This window comes from Triticum aestivum, chromosome 7B (genome assembly GCF_018294505.1).
Source record: "Triticum aestivum cultivar Chinese Spring chromosome 7B, IWGSC CS RefSeq v2.1, whole genome shotgun sequence".
Taxonomy (NCBI): domain Eukaryota; kingdom Viridiplantae; phylum Streptophyta; class Magnoliopsida; order Poales; family Poaceae; genus Triticum; species Triticum aestivum.
Genome location: NC_057813.1, coordinates 191,612,337 through 191,639,336, shown reverse-complemented (window position 1 = coordinate 191,639,336; position 27,000 = coordinate 191,612,337). Strand labels below are relative to the sequence as shown.

At 46.1% G+C, this 27,000-nt stretch overlaps 1 long non-coding RNA gene across 2 annotated transcripts; it reads right to left on the bottom strand.

Moving 5' to 3' along the window:
• Positions 1 to 770: 770 nt before the first annotated feature.
• On the bottom strand, positions 771 to 3,842 carry LOC123162519 (uncharacterized). 2 transcript variants are annotated; one of them, XR_006481331.1, is made up of 5 exons: positions 3,465 to 3,842; positions 3,214 to 3,317; positions 2,373 to 2,410; positions 1,581 to 1,621; positions 771 to 1,270 (listed from the first exon to the last, which is right to left on the bottom strand). It is a non-coding gene; the product is annotated as an uncharacterized lncRNA (long non-coding RNA). The 2 variants fall into 2 exon arrangements; XR_006481330.1 differs by having other exon boundaries at positions 771 to 3,317.
• Positions 3,843 to 27,000: the final 23,158 nt, after the last annotated feature.

The following is a 27,000-nucleotide window of genomic DNA, read 5'->3' as shown; positions in this document are numbered from 1 at the left end:
TTCTCAAGAGCAACCTAGTCAAATTCGTTACTGTAGACTTTACGAACGACAAAAAAGTCCTCGGTCAGATAGGCCTCGTTGTAGGCAACCCCTTCGACCTCCAGAAGAATCGGCTGCTGCCCTCCAGTGGCCAGCCTTCAATGCTGACCCTGGCAGGAGCCATGGTTCATCCTTCGTATGGTAAACTGGAGAAACCTCAATACAGGTTTCATCGTCATGCATGGAAGCGGAATGTACTAGATATAGACCACATCCACTATGCTGCAATGGATGGCTACCTTTGTTTCAACTAGATCATGAATGGTGTGCGTTGCTGCGCCCGTCAATTTTGACGATAAAATGTTAGAAGTTATACATAAATATTGGACATAGTATGAAGCAATAGGAACTGGATGCATGCTTACTGGTAGATTAGTTGGTACATCTAATAGGGATGTCAACGTTCATTATCTAACATCATAGAAATATATTAGATGATCAAAAAGAAAATTTGGAGCATTGTGATCAAAGCATAGAACAATGATTTTAATTTGCAAGTCGGTATTATATTAGCATGCCATTTACCTAAGCTTGAAACTAAGGAAGGCTATTTTTATTTCTTTGACCTGAAAGGCTATGTTTCTGGTTTCTTAGAGGTGGCAACACTTGACTTTCATGGCTACAGAAGATTGTCACCTTGTTGATTTCATACAATCTTACAATATATTTTCAAGTTAACGATGAACCTTCTTTCTTGATCAATCAAAGAAAGCTGAAGACTGATAACATGATAACAAACATAGCATCTATATATAAAGAATGCATAGTTAGTTAAGATCATTGGCTACAAAATTGTAAGGACATTGTACAACACTGAAAAAATGAGAGCGCTTTAACGACTGCTTGCACCCATTCTCATGTTTCAAGTACAAGTTTGAACTGGCACTGTAGTACAAAGATTGCTTCAAAATGGATGATGGTCCTATATTTGTTGTTTTATCTTTGTTTTCGACTATTAAGCACAACATGCAAAATATATGTCAGTTAATCTAGGCAGAAAACGAAAAGTAAACTACAGATTAATGCATTAGAAGAAAATATGGAGATCACGCATGAGAATTTCATTTGACAATATATGTAACATACGCCTATCTAAAACAACACATAAATAAAAATAAAATAAGACTGAAGAGACTGTAGGATACTGACTGGCTGGTAAGACGACTGAGTGTGACTTGCTCATGCATCATTTTCTTGAATATCACTTAAGCATCAATAGAGAAACACGTACCTGAGAATGAGAAAATTGAGATATCCGGTAAATATGAGTGGTGGTAGCTTTCTCATGCATTATTAGAAACAAGATCAACAAAGCATCATTAGAGAGACTATCATATTTAGTTTGGACAAAGATGAATTGCAGCAGATCATGCAGCCCAATTGTTCAAAAAAAAATGGTAGATCATGATGGCACACCTTGCTGCGCCCATCCACTTTACAATAGATTGATAGTATTTTTTGTAATGTACGACAACACAAAACATGCAAGTTATTTTGGATTTCATCTCCATAAGAGTGGCTAAGTTTTGACGTTTGCTCACCAGGCCTATCTCAACCGTCCTCCTTTACCCACACTTGGGACCTGCTACGTCGAGACAACATAGGCGGAGTTACAAAACATGCAAGTCAAATTTTCATAAAGTTGTTGTAAAGTAGTGCGGTAGTGGGAGAGGATATCCTATGGGATTGAACTTGGTTCGAGCTAGCCACAAGTGTGTAAACCTTCAATTAGGATAGTTAATGGTAAATGTGTGCGTTGTGACAGATGCCCATATGTACAATCTAAGATATAGGGGAATTTAGGAATTCAATCCAATAGATTTGTTGCATAAGTTCTAAGTTAGATGGTTGTAGCAAATGGGAACAGAATGATGCCAATCTTTTTACTGAAGCCAGTTGGGCTAGTTAAATAACAAGTCCTCCCTACAATGTAGCAAATGTAGCACAGTTTATGTACTGGACATCATGGCTTCAGGTTTTGTTATCGAGCCACTGAGCCGCAAAAATAAATAGAGTATAGTACAAAATTTGCAGTTCAAAATGGGTGAGTTTATGGCCTCCAATAATAATAATTTAATTGAGTTGCTTCAGATATAATGGCCCAGAAGTTCAACACAGAAGCCACAATGTGTTGTTAGCTCCAACATGGAAGTAAATATCATCAATGTGTCATGCCGCTTGGTGATAAATTTCATATGAGAAGTCCCTTTTAGCTTTCTTCGCAACAGGTTATTGTTCTAAACATCAGCATGTAAGATAGTTTATTAAAGTGATGCCGAGTATACCATCAATTTATGCAATTTCCTAAATCAAATGAAAGAAAAGTAACTTACGCGGAAGTATCAAACTAATCGTCCCGCTCACTCCGCACCTGGCCAGGTGATTAACATAATCAGAACATGGGGAAAGGGTATTTTCTCTTGCATGTTGCACGACCAGACAGAGAAGAAATTAGTGGCTACCCATGTACATGAAAAAGAACATAAACACAATCACCGTCTGCCATTACAAAGCACTGGAGACACCAAACATAAGATACATATCACTCCTCTCTCGTTGCACTACAGGAGTAGATGATTAGAAGTCAACACCAAGAAAAACATGAAGCATCTTATTTGGATTTTGATCTAATGAACCATGCAACTGTGGAGTAATAAGTAGGAGCAAACGTCAAGATTACCTATTTGATGTGTTTATTAGAGAGAAGTGAACTGACCATATGTGTTCTTATATACATGATGTAATAGCATTTTCTTGCCACTGCAAACACTTTGAGGAGAAAAAGTATAAAGGTTGAACAGTGATCGGAAGGTCATACTACATCAAGGATCAGACCGGTAAGTCGCTTGTGTGAGCCGGCATCAATTCATCCTCTAAACATCAAAACATCAAGGGCGTTTCTTACACATTCCAATATAGTTTTCTAATTAACATGTTCCATACAGCAGCATGATAATAATGAATAGCCCAGGAACATACTCCCTCCGTCCGGAAATACTTGTCATCAAAATGAATAAAAGGAAATGTATCTAGACGTATATTAGTTCTAGATACATCTCTTTTTATCCATTTTGATGACAAGTATTTTTGGACGGAGGGAGTATAATTTAAGCAACCATGTAGCATATAAACATTGATGGTAAAATGTGTAAGGATGATGCGTGGATTAATTACCTGTATAAAAGCCATTTCAGATTACGAACTGCTGAACAGAGAATCCCAGTACCAAGCTCCAAGATGCACCCAAATCAATCGAGTAGGGACAGCCTGAACATCACCTGTGAGTAGAATTTTTGGCACTGGATCACACATGAACTGAAAAGAGGAAACCTACCAGAGCATCATGCTCAAAGATGTTATGCTGCCGAGAGTGGAGGGGGTGAGCAAAGAGTGGCAGGGGAGGAAGCATATATAGATGTACGTACCTCTGTACCCCATAGGCAGCCTGAAGGATCGGCACATCACCCGCCATGAATGTGCGCTCAGAAACTGAAGTATGATTCAAGTCTCGTGGAGCAATTTCGATCAGCTGAGGCGTCGGCCTTTATCGATCGTATCCCTTCCGTTTCTCCCTCGAAACCCAATCGACGGTGTCGCCTGGATCGAGCGCCCACCGAGTCACGCGCAACGCGTCCGTCAACTGGATCCCCTCTCGCACGACAGCTCGATCCAGATCGCCCGCGTCGGCTGGATCGATCGAACGCGTCGCTTGCATCACGCGCACCTTGATTCCTCTGTCACCGATGTAGCCATGACCGATCCCCTCCTCTGTATCGACCGCCGTGTGGAGCGCTGTTTTTTGGGAGATGGGGACGGGAGCTTAGCACGGATTGTTATGGACCGCCGTTCGCTAGCTAAATGGGCTGGGTAAGCAGCCCAGATTGATGGGCTAAGGTCCAGTTAACCACATTGCATGGATTTTTCCACGGGAGTAGCCATCCCGAGGACAGCTAGCCCACTTAGCGATTGATTGTTGGGAGATGCAGCGATCGGACGAATGAAAACGATCTGTAGATGAGATCTGAGGGCCAAAATTACTGAGGCGCTGAGAGAGCTCGCTTTAGGCTCGATTTTACTGTCCTTAATATCTACAAGGGTTGTATGAAGAGCAAGAGCCAAGTGTTTGGTTCAAGCAAAGAAGTATCGGCCAAGAGGACGAGGGACAAGGACGAGGACTCCGAGTAAGGTGGCAGTGTCGTTGCTCATGGTGGTTCTAATGCAGTGTCTACCGGAGTAGTTGCAAAGTTTAATTTCAGGTGTGCTTAGTTTAATTTGAGGGGTGTGTTGTGCTAAGCCCCCAGCAGAACTATGGTATGTTTCTTCTTGTTACTTTAACTCTTCAGTACGTACATACTAGTATTTCTTACATTTCGTCTTTAAGTTGGTATAGTACTACTACTGGTTTTTCACATTATATACGTACAATATATATGGCCAACATCATATAGCCAGCAGTTTAGTTGTCAAATAATTTCAGGGTGCTTAGTTTTGTCAAAGAATTCCAGGGTGCTTAGTTTTATTTGAGGGATGGGTTGTGCACTTGTGCTGGACACCATTATTGTACTAGCCTTTTTAATAGTACTATATGCATAATTTGGCGACGAGCGCTCTCTATATGTATCACCTTTTTTTAATTTCAAGTTTTGCTCCATGGTGCAATCCATCGATACTACTACTATACAAAAGTGGAGTATATAAATTTTTTAAAAGGCTAGAGGGCGGGGCAGTCTAGCTTGGTCGGTTTCACGAGAGGCGAGGGCCTTTGTGATTTGATGGCTCATTACTGCTGTCAAATCGAATAGTACTGCGCCGCCTGCTGCACGCCCGACGCCTCAATTAAATCCCTCCGTTAAACCGCATGCAAACCGAGAATCCTACTTCGGCCACACGTCCGTTCATGAGCGGGCCAGAATTAAACGCAACACCGGCCGAGCTCCTCCCGTCCGCCCTCAGTTTAAACGAGGCTAGATGTCGGCCAAGCTCCTACCGTCCGCCCTCTATTTACACGAGGCCAGACAGACAGCGGGCAAGAATCACACCCCTCCGCCGCTCCCCCATCTCCTCCTTCACCATTTTCTCCACTCTTCCGATGGCTTCCGAGGAGCCGTTCTCCGGCATATTACCTGGCTGGGTGGCCCGCCGAGCCCTCCGGATGCGGGCGAGGCCGCTCGGTGCTTCACCAACCTTGCTTGGCCGGACGGAGCCAGTTGCCGTCCCAAGCAGGCGCGTGGTTCAGCAACTCGCCGCTCTAGTTTAGCTCGATGAGGAGTGGGGAGTTGCTCCATGCCGGCATGGCGGGGAGCATGCTGGTACGGGCGTCGTTGCTGCCGCGTCGTACCGCGCCACCAGTGTCTGCGGTGGCCGTGCCTCCTGTGTCTGTGGGCATGCCTCCCGTGCCTGCGGCAGCGCCATGCAGGCAAAGATAGAAGCCGGGTGCATGGAGAGCGATGAGTCGGTGGCCAGTTTCTCCGTGTCCGCCACCATCATCGAGGAGAAGTAGAACACGGGAGGCCACCGCCACTTGGGACCAATGAAGGCCACCACCGAGGCAGCGAATGACCATTCAGGTGGTTCCTTTGATGCTTCGTATCTTCCGAGGACCTTCGTCGACCCCGCAAGTGTCTGACGGACATGAGGAAGACAAAGGGATCTGCAGGCGGCCATTTATATTATGTTCTCCCTCTGCAGCTGGCGGGAAATATTTTTTCTAAGAATTGATAAATTGTATGTATCTATAACTAAAATAAGTCTAGATACATCCATTTCTAGGATAAGTATTTTCGGACAGAGGGAGTATTAATTATACCAAGAGAGCCATATTGGCACCGCTTGGTTCATGTAAATGTAATGAAGTCCATCATGTTTATATGAAGATCCGGCTTTTTTATCATGCTTATATGAAATTAGTCCGTGTTTGCACGAATTTCATCTGGTTGGTTAGAGATGTAAAAATGTATGCCGCTGGCTTTGATGTCGTCCTCCGCGGAAGGAAGCGGGAGGAAATTTGCCGGCTGCCGTTGGAGATGCTCTTATGCTAGAAATAATAGAGTGACATCCAATCCATTTGAGTTAATTGCATGTATGATTGTCCCTCTATAAAAAGTTAATTTCATGTACAGTGTACACGTGACGTGCAGGGTGGCTACAGCTTCGTACAGAAAGTTAAAAAGAAACAAGTCCATCCTTAATCTTGTATTCTAAGTACTTTGTGGGTTCCACTGTCAGTACAGTAGCGAAAGAAGTATATATTAAATAAGTAATATATAATATAAAAATCTAAAGTTAAAAGACAGAATTCGAACTCATGTCATCGCGTTGCGATCATCCGGCCCTAACCAGCCCAGCACATTTTTGTTGTAGACAATGCTGGAGATATATCTCCATGTCTACTCTTATACTCCATTCGTTCCTAAATATTTTTATTTTTTAGATTTCAAATCGACTACCACATACGGATGTGTATGTAGACATATTTAGAGTGTAGATTCACTCATTTTGCTCTGTATGTCTATTCAGGAAGGGGTCAGATTTGTCCTTGATTTATTTATGAGGTATCCAGATGGCACTACACCGCCAAGAAAAGAGGGTAACATCAAAATTATGGACTACTTTTTTGAGTATGTTGGTAAGGTCCGGTCATAGTCACTTGTTGAAATCTCTAAAAAGACAAATACTCCATCCAGAAATACTTGTCATCAAAATGGATAAAAGGAAATGTATCTAGACGTATTTTAATTTTAGATACATCTCTTTTTATCCATTTTGATGACAAGTATTTTCGGACGGAGGGAGTATTTAGGAACGGATGGAGTAGAAAACAAAGTTGGTGATAATGGTGTGCGTGCCATCATGCAATATAGGCCGTCGGATTTATATCTAACCGGTATGAAAGAAACTATGGCAATTTTGCAAAAATATACCCACACGCCTCTCCACGCTCGCAAATAAGGCCTTCCCTCGTTCAGTCTTTTCTCTCACAAGATAAACTACTCATACAAATGCATCTTGATGTTCCGTGCAATGCACGGGCAGCTAGCTAGTTTCTTTTAAAATTGGTTCTGCGGTAATTGGGTTGAAGTGATATATTTTATGTCTGCCCCGAATGATTTCAGATTCACTAGTAGTAAAAAAGAAAAGGTTGCCTTGTTAATTAACAGAAAACAGGGTGAAAACTATCACATGAGGCCGGTAAAAACAAGGCACACTGGGTTCAGCATCATCATCACTACAGTTGTGCGCGCGCGAGAAGTCTACATATCGAGGGGGCTACCGAGCGAGGCACCGAGACACAATGTTTGAGAGAGAAACCAATTGACAGATTATGATCAGATTGAGTTGTCACCCTTCTGCTGTCATTGTGGGGGGGGGGGCGGGAGAGAAAGACGTATCAAGAGTGTGCGCGGTAGGCACAGAGGCACAACTAGCGAGTGTGTGTGTGTGTGTGTGTTTGAAAGAGGAGTAGATAGATTATTATCAAGATTGATGTGCCACCCTACTCCTTCGGTGTCGGGTAGTGTGTGTGTGTGTGTGTGTATGTTTGAGAGAGAAGCCAGTCGGTAATTAGTATCAAGATCGAGGTGTCACCCTACTCCTTCGGTGTTGGGAAGTGTGGGTGTGTGGGTGTGTGGGGGGGGGGGGGGCAGTGACACTCACATATCTCTACTCTTCTAAAAAAACAGAGTTGGTGATGATGGTGTTCCTGCCATCCTGCAATTTAGTCATCCGATTTATATCCGACGGATAGGAAGGAAACTATGGCAATTTTGCAAAAAGATACCCACACCCCCTCTCCACATTTGCAAATAAGGCATTCCCTCGTTCATCCTTTTCTCCCACAAGATAAACTACTCATACAAATGCATCTTGATGTTCTGTGCAACGCATGGGCATCTTACTAGTAAGGAGAAGGAGTTTGTGTGACACATATCTAGCTATATTAAGGGATAGGTAGATAGCATTTGTGCGTGGCATACTTAAAGCATCATAAAGAGAAACAAACGGTGTGCATGCAAGTGCCAGAAAAAATGAAGCGAGAAACAATGTGCGTGGGGCCGCGCGCCGCGGTGTGTGTGTGTGTGTGTGTGTGTGTGTTTGTGTGTGTGTGTAAGAGAGAGAGAGAGAGAGAGAGAGAGAGAGAGAGAGAGAGAGAGAGAAATCTCAAAACAAAAGGTGCTCTGTTGGAATCCCATTGTATGTATTCATATGGTTCCGGAACTCGAGTTAACCTTAGTCATATGTGTGAGAGACATTATTATACTTTGAGACACTAGTGGCTGTGGGTGGGCGGAATTAAAGGGGTGGGCGTTTTAGACAGAGAGAGCATGTGTGTTTCTATGTGAGAGACTTGTAGGACGGGGTAGAAAGACGAATTTAACCTTGACGGAGGGAGAGAAATACATGAAGTGCGCGTGTGTGATTCCAATGCCCACAAGGAAATGAGATATGTATGCGTGTGAGAGAGATTGAACAATTCATTCACGTATCACTATCTAGCGATCGTGGACGTGCATCGCTTGAACATAAGTCAATATCTTCTTCGTATCATGGCCAAATGTAGAATTTTGATTCAACGCTATAAAGATTGGACACTCACATGTCACATTTTTTTCTATTTAAATAAACCTTTTCAGTTGTGCATGCCAAAGTTATAGTGATGTTTCTTCACACAACCAATGTAGCTATCATGTACATGCACCATTGTTACTCTTGCATTCAAATTCATTAGTCTTGGATGATTTAAGTTTCTATTTTGAAGTAATATATATAATATTCATATATGAATTCAATGGGTACGCAATTTATGAAATGGAGGCTATGTAATCATATGAGGTAACACTTTTAAGTAGCGGACTACAATATCCATTTCTTTGTGTGCGCCTCTACACTAACACGTCAATGATTATGTTTAAAGTAAATAACTAATGGCACTAAATTATCTATTTACACGAGAAATACATAGGCTGAGCGTTTGATCCCTTTTTTCGTGAACGCGCCACCACCCGTACGATTGGCCGCGCCTGTGTGAACGTCCAAGTTATCTGCGCATCATCCCGAGTTATTGTCTTTTTTCTGGGGTGGACTTCACACCAGTTATTAACTGATGATGTGTGCCCCATGTACACAGTCTAGCATGACCTTCCCGCCAGCATGGTCCAAAATTAGTTGAAACTGGATACGAACAATCCCGCGGACGACCAAATCTCCCGCCTCCTTCTAAAATTTTGGCCACCTTAGTCTTTAGCATGCGAAATTCCCCTTTTGTCCTTGGTGCACGGAGACCAACAGTTACAATACCGCCCTCATCTACATAATAGGTCGGGGCTGCTTTGGTAACTTCCGGTTCCACCCACTACACGACACCCTCATTTCCTCTCCCCCTCCTGCAAAAACGACTAACTCCACTGCACCAGAGCATCTTACATCACGCCGTCCGTACTTCATCGCCCTTTCTCCCCTCCCCTCTCAAAACCCTAGACTGCTCATCCACCGGCGTACCATAGCCCATTCACTGCTAGCGGCGTCCACCTCGCCGGATCTGCTTCTGTGGCCGCATCTACCCCTCCCACCTCCCCTAGAAAGAAGTAGACTGCTCATCCACCACTGTACCACAGCCCATTCAGTGCCGGCCTTGTCCACGGCGCCGGATCCGCTTCTCCAGTACTCTCGTCAACCGCCGCACATCTGCAGTGGCTCATTCGTACTCCCCACCGGAGACGCTTCATCCACACCCCCCGGAGCCGCCCCACTGACGCCCCCGTTGATGGCCTCTGGTCCTATTCACCGACACCTTCCTCAACCCTACCGAAGCCGCTTCGCCGACACCATCGTCAACCCTACCGGAGTAGCTTCTCCTATACAATTCTCAACCCTACCGGGGTCGCGTTGCCAACTCACAAGTCCATGACCTCAGATCCACTTCCTCGCACCCTCATCCATCATACCGGAGTAGCTTCTGACGCCCCGTCCACGTCCGCAGATCCGCATCGTTGACACCATCCTTAACCCAACCACCGGAGCAGCTTTTGACGCCCCGTCCACGGCCGCAGATCCGCATCGTCGACACCATCCTTAACCTAACCACCGGAGCAGCTTCTGACGCCCCGTCCACGGCCGCAGATCTGCTTCGTCGACACCATCCTTAACCCAACCACCGGAGCAGCTTCACCTACGCCCTCGTCCACGGCCACAGATCCGCTTCGCCTACACCGTAGTCCATCCTACCGGAGTCGCTCCACAAACACCCTACTCGACGGTTCTAGATCTCCTTACCGGACCCCGACAGCCAGCACAGCGTCATCAGTCTTGACGTTTCTAACCTGATTCCCATCGTCTAGAGAGATGTGAAGCACCCGCCACGGCCTAGGTACTTGTCACCTTTAAACACGTCCAGCATCACCTGCCCAATGTACTTCAAATATACTAACCGGTTGTTGTTACCTGTTATGCAACTGGCAAAAACTACAAGGACGATGTTTCTTCTGGATCTAACAGCTTGGCCAACCAAGATCTTGGACTGAGGCATTGCTATGATCTTGTAAGTGCATCTCTCTCTCTTGTATTGTTCTGTGCCTGCCAGCGTGCTTTGCTAGGATTTTCGACCAGTAATCCCTTTGTGCAGACAGTGATTTCTACTACTGGCTGCTAAATTAGGTATGTAGATGTCATACATGATACTACCTCATACTTCTGTTCCTAAATATAAGTCTTTCTAGAGGTTCCACTATAGGCTACATACGGAGCAAAATGAATGAATCTACACTCGAAAATGCATCTATATACATGTGTATGTGGTCCATACTGGAATCTCTACAAAGACATATATTTAGGAACAGAGGCAATACATTACATAAAATCATAGGTGGCATGTAGGAATTCCGGTGCACTACATTAGGCTCCCTCAGAGTGCCTGCTAGTCCAGCACACAGAGTCATGGCTAGCTTATGGTACGCACACAATCGTTAATTGGTGGTTTAAATATGCGCAAGGGGTATGCAATGTAGTATCATGTAGAGATGTCTGAAATTAGCCGTGTCAACTTGAAGATAGGGTTACACAATGAAAAAGTACAAGATGTATGTGGCAATTTCATGGAACATCGCAAAAGGAGGAGAGGCAGCGGTGAGCCTATACAGTGTGCTATGGTACGTCACTCCTCCATTGCAATCATCGTGACATGTTATTTGTATGCCAGTTCTATTAGCCAAGTTTCATAGGGACAGTTATTATGAGTTATCCTAAGAAAATAAGCACATGTGAATATAAGCTCCATGTAATAAGCCAACCAGTTCTTTTCATTGCGTTTTCAGCTTATCTTTGGTATGATCAGTGGAAAGTCTAAATTGCATTATATTTTTTCATTTTGCTGCCCATATGAAAATTAATTTGACTTGCTGTCACATCCCTAGCTTCAGGCATTGCTCTAGGTTAGCCTCATGTGAGCATCATGTTTAAATTCAAATGAAATTGAATTGAGGAATTTTCAAAGCCTCAGAAACCTCTAAAAACAACCAATAATTAAATCTTCTCAAATGAGTCCAAGAAAATGTTCCTGTTATTCCATGGAAATATTGGTGAGAGGTAAAATTTAAACCAATATTTTTGGAGTCACAGAGATATTTATTTTGGCCATTTGAATTAATCCAATAACTATTTTCTTTGGATTTATATTTAATATATAGTGAATATGACTCCAAATAATTCTGGAAGTTTGTGAGTGGCTTTGTATATATTTTAGCAAACCACATAATAAACTACAGAATTTATTAAAATGGTTTAGTATTTTACTAAACTAAAACAAAACAGAACAAAATAGAAAACAGAAATATAAAACAGAAATAGAAAGAGAGAGAAGAGGCCACCTGGGCCACTTACCTGCTTACCTGCCCGGCCCAGCTCCCCCCCAGCCGGCCCAGCCCACCTTCCCCCTTGTCCTCTTCTTCCTCTGCCAGTAGGCAGAGGCGAGGCATGGCGCGCGCCCGAAGAGCGCCGGCCACCTCCTGCTTCGTCGTGGCAGCCTCCCCGACTCCCACGCGACGCCACGGAGCCGGCCTCGACCCCCTCGACCGCCTCTCCCTCTCTGGACCTCCTCCTCCTCCTCTGTTCTCCCTCCCTCTCGTCACCGAACGCACCTGGGAGCGCCGCTCGCCGTAGCCATGACCACCGCCCCCCCCTCTCCTCTCTGACGCGCTTCCGAGCTCCGCCACGACGTCGTCTTCCTCTCCACCAAGCCACGAGGCCCCGGACGCCCTGCATCACCGCCCACGTCGCCGTTCCCCTCCTTGGCCACCGGAGGTCGTCGCCGTCGATTCGCTGCACTCCGGCCGCCCCCGAGCCCACTAACCCTCCCTACAGCTCCGCGGTGAGCCCCCGTGCAGAACCCCTCTCTCTCCCCTCGCGTTTGCGAGCTCTAGGCCATAGCTCCGCCGCGGCCGAACTCCGGCCGCCGCTGACCTCGTCACCGCCGTCACTACAGCCGCTTGAGCTCGTCTCGGAGCGTGTCACCGCACTCAGGAAGCCACCAGGAGTCTAACGCCTATCCTAACTCGCCCTCCCGTGCACCACAGCACCAGCCCCGCACTCACCGAACTCCGGCGCCGCCTCGGGCTCCATTCCGGCGAACCCCGGCCACCCCCGCACCTCCCGTTGGCCCCCCTAGATGCGCACGAGCACGGGCTACGCCCCGGTGGTCTCCGCGCGCTTTCCCGCCGCCTGTAGCCCATTCCGGCGAAGCACCGCCGCGCGGTTTGGTCGTCGCCGGCCGAACCCCGGCGAGGCTGACGTGGCGGCTTAGTTAGCGCTAATCCCCACCATTAGCCACCCCACCAGCCGCTGACAGTGGGCCCCGTAGTGGGTCAAAGCCCGGGTCAACACGGGATTAACCCCAGTGTCACTGACCAGTGGACCCCACTGGTCAGGTTTGACCTGGAGGCGCCCTGTTGACCTGCTGACATCATGATGATGTTAGGCTGACGCCATAATCATTTCTGGATTTAATTTAACTCTGAAATTCCAGAAAATGCCTAAAACTTCAATAAATTATAGAAAATTAACCGTAACTCCAAATTAAATAAATTATATATGAAAAATTATCAGAAAAATTCAAGGAATCCATCTGTACCATTTTCATGCATGTTAGAACAACTTATCACTACTGTTTAGGGCAAATGAAGTGAATGACATTTAAATAACCACATACGGAGTTTGAATTTGAATCTTGTATTCAAACCAACTTCATTTAATCTGGTTTTAGGTGCATTAGCCCAAAACACATTCATATTGCCATGTCATAGCATGCATCATATTGTGCATTGCATTGATCGTGTCTTTTCTGTATTTGTCGGTATTTGTCCCCTCTCGATAGACGTGTACCGATGATGTGATCGTTGACACTGATGAAGACTCAATGTTATCTTCAGAAGTGCCAGGCAAGCAAAACCCCCTTGTTCATTCCGATACAATCCTACTCTCTCGCTCCTGCTCTCTTTTACTGCATTAGGACAACACCGATTCATCTGTTATTTGCTGCGGTAGCTGAACCCCTTTATCCTCTGCATGACCTGTCATTCCACAGTAAATAGATGAAACCCACTAGCATGAGTAGGAGTTGTTTGAGCCCTGTTGTGCCTACTCGTTCATGCTTGTTTGTCATGCCTGCTACTGCTTAGAGTTGAGTCGGGTCTGAAATCATCGGGGATGAATCAGAGGTGTGTGAACATGTCCTACTGTGTGTGAGCTAAGTGTGTGAACACGATTTGGTAAAGGTAGCGGTGAGAGGCCATGTAGGAGTACATGGTGGGTTGTCTCATTGCAGCCGTCCTCAGGAACTGAGTTCTGTGTTTGTGATCCATGATTCAGCTACTACCACGCATTGGGCCCGAAACCAATGGACCCTCTCGGCTTCTTAATCACCCTTGTCCTCTGTCCAGGAGTTGCAAGTAGTTTCTGGTGTTTGTAGTATGCTGGAGGCCGTGCGCAGCGCTGACCGTAGGGGTGGGCTGTGATGCGGTAGGCACGTGGCACGGTGTACCGGGCGCCCGTTTGGTGTCTCGGGAACCCTGTTCACATCGTTTGGGGCTGTGAGCGAAAGACCGGCCGGATCTCCTCATGGATGGAACCCGAATAGGCGATAAACTTGGACTAGAGACTTGAGTGTTTAGGTAGGCCGTGGCCGACACCCATGTTGGGCTTCCGCTTGAAGGTTGCCGAGTACATGTCGTGTAAACGGCGGTAAGTGGTGAGAGCGTGTGTGAAGAAGTACACCCCTGCAGGGTTAATATGATCTATTCGAATAGCCGTGTCCGCGGTAAAGGACTTCTGGGTTGCTTATATCAGTTCATAGACAAGTGAAAGTGGATACCCTAAAATACGCAAGATAAGCATGAGTGCTATGGATGGCGTTCTCGTAGGGAGACGGGAGCGGATCCATAGTGGTGTATTGATATGGTGAATATGTGGACTCGTGTGCGCCACCTCAAAAGAGTTACTTGCAGTCGTAGTTCAGGATAGCCACCGAGTCAAAGCTGGCTTGCTGCAGTCAAACTCCACCATCCCCTTTGTTGATAATGATGCATATGTAGATAGCTCTGATGTAAGTCTTGCTGGGTACATTTGTACTCACGTTTGCCATTTTATGTTTTTGCAGAGAGACTTCAGTCTCACTAGTATTTCCGCGTGGTCTTCGACGTTTAGCTTGTTACCTCAGCTACGATCTTGTGCCCTCGGCAGGATCTGATAGATAGTCAGGCTTCTCAGCCTTTTTCATTTATAGTTGTCTGTACTCAGACATGATAGCTTCCGCTTGTGCTTTGACTTGTATGCTCTGAGTGTTGGGTCGTGAGACCCCTGTTTGTAATATCTCGCTCCTCGGAGCCTATTGAATAAACTACTTGAGTCGTAGAGTCATTTTGTGATGCCATGTTGTACTGCACATATCGAGCATATTGTGTGTATGTTATTGAAATGCTTGGTATGTGTGGGATCTGACCATCTAGTTGTTTATCTTTAGTAGCCTCTCTTACCGGGAAATGTCTCCTAGTGTTTCCACTGAGCCATGGTAGCTTGCTACTGCTCCGGAACACTTAGGCTGGCCGGCATGTGTCCTTCTTCGTTCCTGTGTCTGTCCCTTCGGGGAAATGTCACGCGGTGAATACCGGAGTCCTGTTAGCCCGCTACAGCCCGGTTCACCGGAGTCCTGCTAGCCCAGTGCTACAGCCTGGATTCACTCGCTGATGACCGACACGTTCGATGCTGGGTCATGGATGCCTGTCCCTGTAAGTCTGTGCCGCTTTGGGTTTACGACTAGCCATGTCAGCCCGGGCTCCTTATCATATGGATGCTAGCGACACTGTCATATACGTGTGCCAAAAGGCGCAAACGGTCCCGGGCAAAGGTAAGGCGACACCCGTGGGAATACCGTGCGTGAGGCCGCAAAGTGATATGAGGTGTTACATGCTAGATCGATGTGGCATCGAGTCGGGGTCCTGACAGCGTTGGTATCAGAGCTTGACTGCCTGTAGGATTACCAAGCCAAACTGGTCGAAGTTGAGTCTAGAAATTCTTTAGTTATATAAGGGAATTGATTGTGGGATGGAACGTAAGGCTCTTTTATTCCTTATACCTCATGGCCTTCTGATCTGAGTCATCATCTTCTCTTCTACGGGGATTAAGAACTAGGCTATCTCTTCTTTCTATTAGGATCACGTGTTACAAATCCGTAGACTTATAGATTGTTGGACTTAAGCCTCGTTTCAGTTCCTATTACTTCTGTATGTTAAATTGTTGATCTCGAAACCTTGATATTGTGCTTCTGAGTGGTTATGCCACCATTTTTGTGAATGTCTCAAATCTTTTCTGAGCATTTACAGCCGTTATGCTGTCCGAGTCATCCCAGGTTTCTAAATAGTCCGATGCATTTGCAAATCCCTTCCTTCTGTTTCCGATGTTTCCATGGGCCAGATTAACCACACTAATCGGTGTGTTGAGGTAATTATTGCCTTGACATATATGTTGGAGCTATTATTATGACCCTAGGTGTTTTAGGGAGTCACCTAGTAATCTAGCAATGTTTTGTGTCCCAGTGTGATGATTCTGGCCGTCATTATCGAAAGCATCCCGTGATGCTACTTAGTAGTAGGTATTCTACTCCTTGGGCTTTGAACCCGAGATTCGCTCTACTTACTTCATGTTGATAGTGTTTGCTAGTTCCTTTAGGATATTAGTAACCTTTGCATTAGTCCTTGATGTTCGTGGTATTCCTTTCCTCCAAATACTATGAACCGCTTATGGCAGATGTTCCTCGCTGATCGAAAGATCACAATCAGAGTGCTCTCGATGGGTTCTCGATTCTACATTGTGACTCTGCCAGTTCTACCTTTCTGCATGGGTTATCCGGAAGAAATATGTGGAATTCGTTCGACATGCTAAATCATGCATCCACAACTCAGAAAATCGCATGTTCCTTTGAGTTGCTCTCTTTAGTTGCATTCTGACCCTCGTCTATCAATTGATAGTCAAGAGTATGCATGCGTTCGTTCATCGATGCCTATGACTCTTGTGGTCTGTCAAGCCATTCTATTCCGGAATGACTAGGAGAAACAAACTCCAGTACCTCTTCCATATCCAGGATTGGGTCAAAGAAGTTGTATTCCGCAGATCAAATGCCAATCCAGCTTTTGGTTCTGCTCTACCTTGGAGTATTACATATTTTATATCGAGATTGTTATAGGATTTGCACACCACCCCATTAACTCTTGGTACAGTGATACTTCTTGCCATCACTGCTCATTTCTCGGCCCTCGTGTTGATGCAACCGGAATACCGACAAATGAATTGTGATGTGTGAAATCAATACTGCTAGCAACTCTGTTGCTTGGTAGTTATAGGATAATAATCTCATTCTTAGTATGTTGGTTTTCGAATCATCCTTCTAAGACTGATTGTGCTACCTAGTCCTTATTTCGGTGCACCCTTCGATTGATGAGTTAGGATCTTGTCAAGTTCTCACTCATTTGATCATATCGTCTTGCCCTCAAAAGCAAGATTGTTCTCGAGCTTAGTAACATATCGGTGGTTCGTGATTTTCCGAATATCTTCTCGAAAGTATCACCAGGTTGTCACCTGACCGCTATGTTGAGTTCATGATCAAGTTGGTTTCTTATGAACCACCTTCTTTCCAAGAATCGGTGTTAGATATCCCTGAGCTAGTTGGTTAAGCTGGACAACAACTTGGAGAGTTGGAAGATAAAAACTTGTCTGACTTAGTTCGTTCCAAAGGGATATTCTTGTGTAGTGTGTGTTGAAGAAAGATGATATCTTCATCGATTGGTCCCTGTGATCAGTTGCTGGACCTATTGTCTTATCAATCCCTTGATTTGAGTGTGGGCTATCGTCAAATCAAATCAGTACCAACGATGCTCGTAATGTTGTCCTACTCGTGGTTGATCCCTCGAGCATACACCATTACATCTTTGGTCTGACCAATACTATCACCGTGTTCACATGATGGTGGAAGTCCAGTGATATGGAAATTCCGATGAGTTGCTGTTGAGCCCATCAGTAGCATTTTGTCTCCCCCCATGAATCATGTTGAACATCAACCTAGTGTTGGAAACTTGCGTAAGCATTTCTTCGTGTTTCGTTCATGAAGCATATGTTTGAATGAAAGTAGTGATTTTCCCTAATTCATGTGCATATGATGCAAGTTGCCGCCATGAATTTGAGGAAGATTGTTTTGTTTTCCTGGAATCATTCCAAATTAGTCATGCACACGTGCGAAGTATTCTGTGGTTTGGAGACTTGCAACCTTCATTCCATATGTGTCCCGAGCACACCAAGCCACTGATTGATTTGTTCAAGGGGAAGAAGTTCCTTCATAAGAGCTAATCATATGACTTATGCAAGGACTTCGTTATCCACGGTGATGGTTCCCAACCAGAACTCGGTAGTGTTTTATTGTAAGACTACCACGTGGTCATGCTTGTCTGGGACAACGTGTTCACATGTTTGTAGCAGAACCAGCTCATGTTTTGGAGCTTGCTATCGTAGTTCATCTCCCGAGAATCCCGCAACGTCATCTCGTCGATTTGTGTTGCAAACTTTCATTTTTCTTCCTAAGACTCGATGAGCCTGGAATATCCTAACACCAACCAGAGCTGAATCTCAGGCAGATATGATGGTTGGAACATTTCCCTAAGAACTATAATATTGGTCTCTCGATAACCGGTAAGGTGGATGTCGTGGCCAACACACCCATTCGGTAGACCTATTATTATAGTATCTTGTTTGAGGAAGTTGGCCACCCCCCCCTAGGGATTTCGTAGGATTTACTCCCTAGTTGCCCCTATGGATTTTTGTGTTCCCGAAGTCCGACCTTTACTTGATGTTCTAAATATCAAACCATATCTATGGGTGGGTTACACTAGCACATCAAGGAGAACATTAGAAGCGGAGTGCTAAATGTCTCTCGGTCGATCATCCAGATTTTATTTGCTTGGCCTCGCTAAGGTGAAAACTGAGAAAGTGTTATCTTCCTTTGCATCTGCATCCTCCATCACCATTCATCATGGTAGTAAGTTGTGCTACCGGACCCTTGACACGGATGTTGGTAAAACCTTGATGAATGTGGGAATGCTCAAGTTCTTGAGAGCATGCACAAGCGCTACGTCTTATCCTCGGCACTAGCTGGGATTGCCCCAGATTCTTCGGTTATGCTATAACCACTCCAACAGTGAATTCACTCTTTATTGTTGGGTTCTTCCCCAGTTACCAGAATCATTCCCAGCATTTGCATTTTGTTCCCAGCTTGCACCGCCAATGTGCCATTCTACCACGGGTCTCTTCCATCTCCGGTGATAAGCAAATTCATCCATTACGTTGTCTTCAACAAGGTAATCCACATCATCCAAGTCCGAGTATGCCATTCTACCGACCCCCTCCAAATGATCGCTTGTGATTACCTTAGGCTGGTATAAAGAGTTCCAATGATCTCTGAATCAAAAGTAATTCTTTTTGCCACTTAAGATAATAATCTACGAATCACCCTCCTCTAGGATGTTTCGTCGTGGTATCATGGCAACTCAACTCCTCGCTACGTTGACAATCGTTTACCACCTTCTTAAGCGTGGAATTGTTGTCTACTTAGCGAACCCTCGTCATTTGTCTTACTCCATTTCTTCGGATCTGTGCTTCGTCTCTCAGCTCAAGAGATGTTGCTATATCTCATCCCATGAGTTGATCCTAAGTTGTTCGGTCTTCTCGAAGATCGATTGTTCTAGAGTTTTCCTTTCCTCTTCTTGTCATGATTAGCTGAAGTTCTCAGAGCAAGACGACAAGACAATGATGGTGTTCAAATCAACGTTCATTTGAAGTGCACCCTGGATCATGAAGATTATACTAGTTTGCGTTTCCCCTTCACCTTACCCTACGCTTGAATCTCGAGACGAGATTCTTGTTTAGTGGGGGTGAGTTGTCACATCCCTAGCTTCAGGCATTGCTCTAGGTTAGCCTCATGTGAGCATCATGTTTAAATTCAAATGAAATTGAATTGAGGAATTTTCAAAGCCTCAGAAACCTCTAAAAACAACCAATAATTAAATCTTCTCAAATGAGTCCAAGAAAATGTTCCTGTTATTCCATGGAAATATTGGTGAGAGGTAAAATTTAAACCAATATTTTTGGAGTCACAGAGATATTTATTTTGGCCATTTGAATTAATCCAATAACTATTTTCTTTGGATTTATATTTAATATATAGTGAATATGACTCCAAATAATTCTGGAAGTTTGTGAGTGGCTTTGTATATATTTTAGCAAACCACATAATAAACTACAGAATTTATTAAAATGGTTTAGTATTTTACTAAACTAAAACAAAACAGAACAAAATAGAAAACAGAAATATAAAACAGAAATAGAAAGAGAGAGAAGAGGCCACCTGGGCCACTTACCTGCTTACCTGCCCGGCCCAGCTCCCCCCCAGCCGGCCCAGCCCACCTTCCCCCTTGTCCTCTTCTTCCTCTGCCAGTAGGCAGAGGCGAGGCGTGGCGCGCGCCCGAAGAGCGCCGGCCACCTCCTGCTTCGTCGTGGCAGCCTCCCCGACTCCCACGCGACGCCACGGAGCCGGCCTCGACCCCCTCGACCGCCTCTCCCTCTCTGGACCTCCTCCTCCTCCTCTGTTCTCCCTCCCTCTCGTCACTGAACGCACCTGGGAGCGCCGCTCGCCGTAGCCATGACCACAGCCACCCCCTCTCCTCTCTGACGCGCTTCCGAGCTCCGCCACGACGTCGTCTTCCTCTCCACCAAGCCACGAGGCCCCGGACGCCCTGCATCGCCGCCCACGTCGCCGTTCCCCTCCTCGGCCACCGGAGGTCGTCGCCGTCGATTCGCTGCACTCCGGCCGCCCCCGAGCCCACTAACCCTCCCTACAGCTCCGCGGTGAGCCCCCGTGCAGAACCCCTCTCTCTCCCCTCGCGTTTGCGAGCTCTAGGCCATAGCTCCGCCGCGGCCGAACTCCGGTCGCCACTGACCTCGTCACCGCCGTCACTACAGCCGCTTGAGCTCGTCTCGGAGCGTGTCACCGCACTCAGGAAGCCACCAGGAGTCTAACGCCTATCCTAACTCGCCCTCCCGTGCACCACAGCGCCAGCCCCGCACTCACCGAACTCCGGCGCCGCCTCGGGCTCCATTCCGGCGAACCCCGGCCACCCCCGCACCTCCCGTTGGCCCCCCTAGATGCGCACGAGCACGGGCTACGCCCCGGTGGTCTCCGCGCGCTTTCCCGCCGCCTGTAGCCCATTCCGGCGAAGCACCGCCGCGCGGTTTGGTCGTCGCCGGCCGAACCCCGGCGAGGCTGACGTGGCGGCTTAGTTAGCGCTAATCCCCACCATTAGCCACCCCACCAGCCGCTGACAGTGGGCCCCGTAGTGGGTCAAAGCCCGGGTCAACACGGGATTAACCCCAGTGTCACTGACCAGTGGACCCCACTGGTCAGGTTTGACCTGGAGGCGCCCTGTTGACCTGCTGACGTCATGATGATGTCAGGCTGACGCCATAATCATTTCTGGATTTAATTTAACTCTGAAATTCCAGAAAATGCCTAAAACTTCAATAAATCATAGAAAATTAACCGTAACTCCAAATTAAATAAATTATATATGAAAAATTATCAGAAAAATTGAAGGAATCCATCTGTACCATTTTCATGCATGTTAGAACAACTTATCACTACTGTTTAGGGCAAATGAAGTGAATGACATTTAAATAACCACATACGGAGTTTGAATTTGAATCTTGTATTCAAACCAACTTCATTTAATCTGGTTTTAGGTGCATTAGCCCAAAACACATTCATATTGCCATGTCATAGCATGCATCATATTGTGCATTGCATTGATCGTGTCTTTTCTGTATTTGTCGGTATTTGTCCCCTCTCGATAGACGTGTACCGATGATGTGATCGTTGACACTGATGAAGACTCAATGTTATCTTCAGAAGTGCCAGGCAAGCAAAACCCCCTTGTTCATTCCGATACAATCCTACTCTCTCGCTCCTGCTCTCTTTTACTGCATTAGGACAACACCGATTCATCTGTTATTTGCTGCGGTAGCTGAACCCCTTTATCCTCTGCATGACCTGTCATTCCACAGTAAATAGATGAAACCCACTAGCATGAGTAGGAGTTGTTTGAGCCCTGTTGTGCCTACTCGTTCATGCTTGTTTGTCATGCCTGCTACTGCTTAGAGTTGAGTCGGGTCTGAATCATCGGGGATGAATCAGAGGTGTGTGAACATGTCCTACTGTGTGTGAGCTAAGTGTGTGAACACGATTTGGTAAAGGTAGCGGTGAGAGGCCATGTAGGAGTACATGGTGGGTTGTCTCATTGCAGCCGTCCTCAGGAACTGAGTTCTGTGTTTGTGATCCATGATTCAGCTACTACCACGCATTGGGCCCGAAACCAATGGACCCTCTCGGCTTCTTAATCACCCTTGTCCTCTGTACAGGAGTTGCAAGTAGTTTCTGGTGTTTGTAGTATGCTGGAGGCCGTGGACAGCGCTGACCGTAGGGGTGGGCTGTGATGCGGTAGGCACGTGGCCGGGTAAACCGGGCACCCGTTTGGTGTCACGGAACCCTGTACACATCGTTTGGGGCTGTGAGCGAAACTCCGGCCGGATCTCCTCATGGATGGAACCCGAATAGGCGATAAACCTGGACTAGAGACTTGAGTGTTTAGGTAGGTCGTGGTCTACACCCACGTCGGCTTTCGCTTGAAGTCTGCCGAGCACATGTCGTGTGCAGACGCTAAGTGGTGGAAACATGTATGAAGAAGTACACCCCTGCAGGGTTAACATCATCTATTCGAATAGCCGTGTCCGCGGAAAAGGACTTCTGGGTTGCTTATATCAGTTCATAGACAAGTGAAAGTGGATACTCTAAAATACGCAAGATAAGCGTGAGTGCTATGGATGGCGTTCTCGTAGGGAGACGGGAGCGGATCCATAGTGGTGTATTGATATGGTGAATATGTGGACTCGTGTACGCCACCTCAAAAGAGTTACTTGCAGTCGTGGTTTAGGATAGCCACCGAGTCAAAGCTAGCTTGCTGCAGTTAAACCCCACCATCCCCTTTGTTGATAATGATGCATATGTAGTTAGTTCTGATGTAAGTCTTGCTGGGTACATTTGTACTCACGTTTGCCTATTTTATGTTTTTGCAGAGAGACTTCGGTCTCACTAGTAGTTTCGCGTGGACTTCGACGTTTAGCTTGTTACCTCAGCTACGATCTTGTGCCCCGGCAGGATCTGGTAGATAGTCAGGCTTCTCAGCCTTTTTCAGTTATAGATGTCTGTACCCAGACATGATAGCTTCCGCTTGTGCTTTGATTTGTATGCTCTGATTGTTGGGTCATGAGACCCATGTTTGTAATATCTCGCTCCTCGGAGCCTATTGAATAAATTACTTGAGTCGTAGAGTCATGTTGTGATGCCATGTTGTATTTGCACATATCGAGCATATTGTGTGTATGTTATTGAAATGCTTGGTATGTGTGGGATCTGACCATCTAGTTGTTTATCTTTAGTAGCCTCTCTTACGGGGAAATGTCTCCTAGTGTTTCACTGAGCCATGGTAGCTTGCTACTGCTCCGGAACACTTAGGCTGGCCGGCATGTGTCCTTCTTCATTCCTGTGTCTGTCCCTTCGGGGAAATGTCACGCGATGAATACCGGAGTCCTGTTAGCCCGCTACAGCCCGGTTCACCGGAGTCCTGCTAGCCCAGTGCTACAGCCTGGATTCACTCGCTGATGACCGACACGTTCGATGCTGGGTCATGGATGCCTGTCCCTGTAAGTCTGTGCCACTTTGGGTTTACGACTAGCCATGTCAGCCCGGGCTCCTTATCATATGGATGCTAGCGACACTGTCATATACGTGTGCCAAAAGGCGCAAACGGTCCCGGGCAAAGGTAAGGCGACACCCGTGGGAATACCGTGCGTGAGGCCGCAAAGTGATATGAGGTGTTACATGCTAGATCGATGTGGCATTGAGTCGGGGTCCTGACAGCGTTGGTATCAGAGCTTGACTACCTGTAGGATTACCAAGCCAAACTGGTCGAAGTTGAGTCTAGAAATTCTTTGGTTATATAAGGGAATTGATTGTGGGATGGAACGTAAGGCTCTTTTTACTCCTTATACCTCATGGCCTTCTGATCTGAGTCATCATCTTCTCTTCTATGGGGATTAAGAACTAGGTTATCTCTTCTTTCCATCAGGATCACGTGTTACTAATCCGTAGACTTATAGAATTGTTGGAATTAAGCCTCGTTTCAGATCCTATTACTTCCGTATGTTAATTGTTGATCTCGAGACCTTGATGTGTGGGCCCAGGCGCCTGCCTAATTAGTGTTAGGTTAGTTAGTGTTAATTAACTTAGTTAATTAGGTGAGCCACTGACATGCGGGCCCCGCCCGGCTAACTAAGTTAGTTAGGGCTAATCATATTTAGGTTAGTCACTGACCAGTGGGCCCAATCCAGTTAGTTAGGGCTAACTAACTTGGTTAGTTGACTGGGTCACTGACCAGTGGGTCCCACTGGTCAGGTTTGACCTGGTCGACGCCTTTGACCTGCTGACGTCACCCCGGCGTCATGCTGACGCAGTATATGCTTCTGGGATTTTAAATAAGTCAGAAATGATTTATTTATTTTCAGAATATGCCCTAAACTTCAATAAATCATAGAAATTCAACCGTAACTCCAAATTAAATAATTTATATATGAAAAATTATCAGAAAAATTCAAGGAATCCATCTGTACCATTTCCATGCATGTTAGAACAACTTATCACCACTGTTTAGGACAAATCAATTAAATGGCATCTGAATAATCACATATGGAGTTTGAATTTGAATCCTGGATTCAAACCAACTTCATTTAATCTGGTTTAGTTGCATCAGCACAAATCACATCATATTGCCATGTCACATTCATGCATCATATTGTCGCATTGCATTGATTGCGTTCTTCCTTGTTTGCCGGTAATTGTCCCCTCTCGATAGACGTGTACCGGCGATGTGATCGATGACACCGATGAAGAACTATATTATCTTCAGAAGTGCCAGGCAAGCAAAACCCCCTTGTTCATTCCGATACAATCCCACTCTCTCGCTCCTGCTCTCTTTTACTGCATTAGGACAACAACGATTCATCTGTTACTTGCTGCGGTAGCTGAACCCCTTTATCCTTTGCATGACCTGTCATTCCACAGTAAATAGATGAAACCCACTAGTATGAGTAGGAGTTGTTTGAGCCCTGTTGTGCCTACTCATTCATGCTTGTTTGTCATGCCTGCTACTGCTTAGAGTTGAGTCAGGTCTGATTCATCGGGGATGAATCAGAGGCGTGTGAACATGTCCTACTATGTGTGAGCTAAGCGTGTGAACACGTTTTGGTAAAGGTAGCGGTGAGAGGCCATGTAGGAGTACATGGTGGGTTGTCTCATTGCAACCGTCCTCAGGAACTGAGTTCTGTGTTTGTGATCCATGATTCAGCTACTACCACGCATTGGGCCCGAAACCAATGGACCCTCTCGGCTTCTTAATCACCCTTGTCCTCTGTCCAGGAGTTGCAAGTAGTTTCTGGTGTTTGTAGTATGCTGGAGGCCGTGCGCAGCGCTGACCGTAGGGGTGGGCTGTGATGCGGTAGGCACGTGGCACGGTGTACCGGGCGCCCGTTTGGTGTCTCGGGAACCCTGTTCACATCGTTTGGGGCTGTGAGCGAAACTCCGGCCGGATCTCCTCATGGATGGAACCCGAATAGGCGATAAACCTGGACTAGAGACTTGATTGTTTAGGTAGGCCGTGGCCGACACCCACGTTGGGCTTCCGCTTGAAGGTTGCCGAGTACATGTCGTGTAAACGGCGGTAAGTGGTGAGAGCGTGTGTGAAGAAGTACACCCCTGCAGGGTTAATATGATCTATTCGAATAGCCGTGTCTGCGGTAAAGGACTTCTGGGTTGCTTATATCAGTTCATAGACAAGTGAAAGTGGATACCCTAAAATACGCAAGATAAGCGTGAGTGCTATGGATGGCGTTCTCGTAGGGAGACGGGAGCGGATCCATAGTGGTGTATTGATATGGTGAATATGTGGACTCGTGTGCGCCACCTCAAAAGAGTTACTTGCAGTCGTAGTTCAGGATAGCCACCGAGTCAAAGCTGGCTTGCTGCAGTCAAACTCCACCATCCCCTTTGTTGATAATGATGCATATGTAGATAGCTCTGATGTAAGTCTTGCTGGGTACATTTGTACTCACGTTTGCCATTTTATGTTTTTGCAGAGAGACTTCAGTCTCACTAGTATTTCCGCGTGGTCTTCGACGTTTAGCTTGTTACCTCAGCTACGATCTTGTGCCCTCGGCAGGATCTGATAGATAGTCAGGCTTCTCAGCCTTTTTCATTTATAGTTGTCTGTACTCAGACATGATAGCTTCCGCTTGTGCTTTGACTTGTATGCTCTGAGTGTTGGGTCGTGAGACCCCTGTTTGTAATATCTCGCTCCTCAGAGCCTATTGAATAAACTACTTGAGTCGTAGAGTCATTTTGTGATGCCATGTTGTACTGCACATATCGAGCATATTGTGTGTATGTTATTGAAATGCTTGGTATGTGTGGGATCTGACCATCTAGTTGTTTATCTTTAGTAGCCTCTCTTACCGGGAAATGTCTCCTAGTGTTTCCACTGAGCCATGGTAGCTTGCTACTGCTCCGGAACACTTAGGCTGGCCGGCATGTGTCCTTCTTCGTTCCTGTGTCTGTCCCTTCGGGGAAATGTCACGCGGTGAATACCGGAGTCCTGTTAGCCCGCTACAGCCCGGTTCACCGGAGTCCTGCTAGCCCAGTGCTACAGCCTGGATTCACTCGCTGATGACCGACACGTTCGATGCTGGGTCATGGATGCCTGTCCCTGTAAGTCTGTGCCGCTTTGGGTTTACGACTAGCCATGTCAGCCCGGGCTCCTTATCATATGGATGCTAGCGACACTGTCATATACGTGTGCCAAAAGGCGCAAACGGTCCCGGGCAAAGGTAAGGCGATACCCGTGGGAATACCGTGCGTGAGGCCGCAAAGTGATATGAGGTGTTACATGCTAGATCGATGTGGCATCGAGTCGGGGTCCTGACACTTGCAAACATCACAAATTGAACCCAGTGCAGTAATTAATATGATAGGAAAACAGACCATCACTATTTGCTCAAAATGCAAATGCAAAGATACCATCTACTTGGCACAATCTACTTTGGTCAATGTTTTCCATAGAGATCCCATTGCCTAATTTAAACGAAGAACGCATGACCCACATTTAAATGAAGAACAGTTATTTATTGAAATTTGATGGTCCAAGTGGCTGGTTATTATCATATAGCAGCACCACCTGAAAGCATCATATAGCAGCAGCAGCAGCTCATAGCAACTCA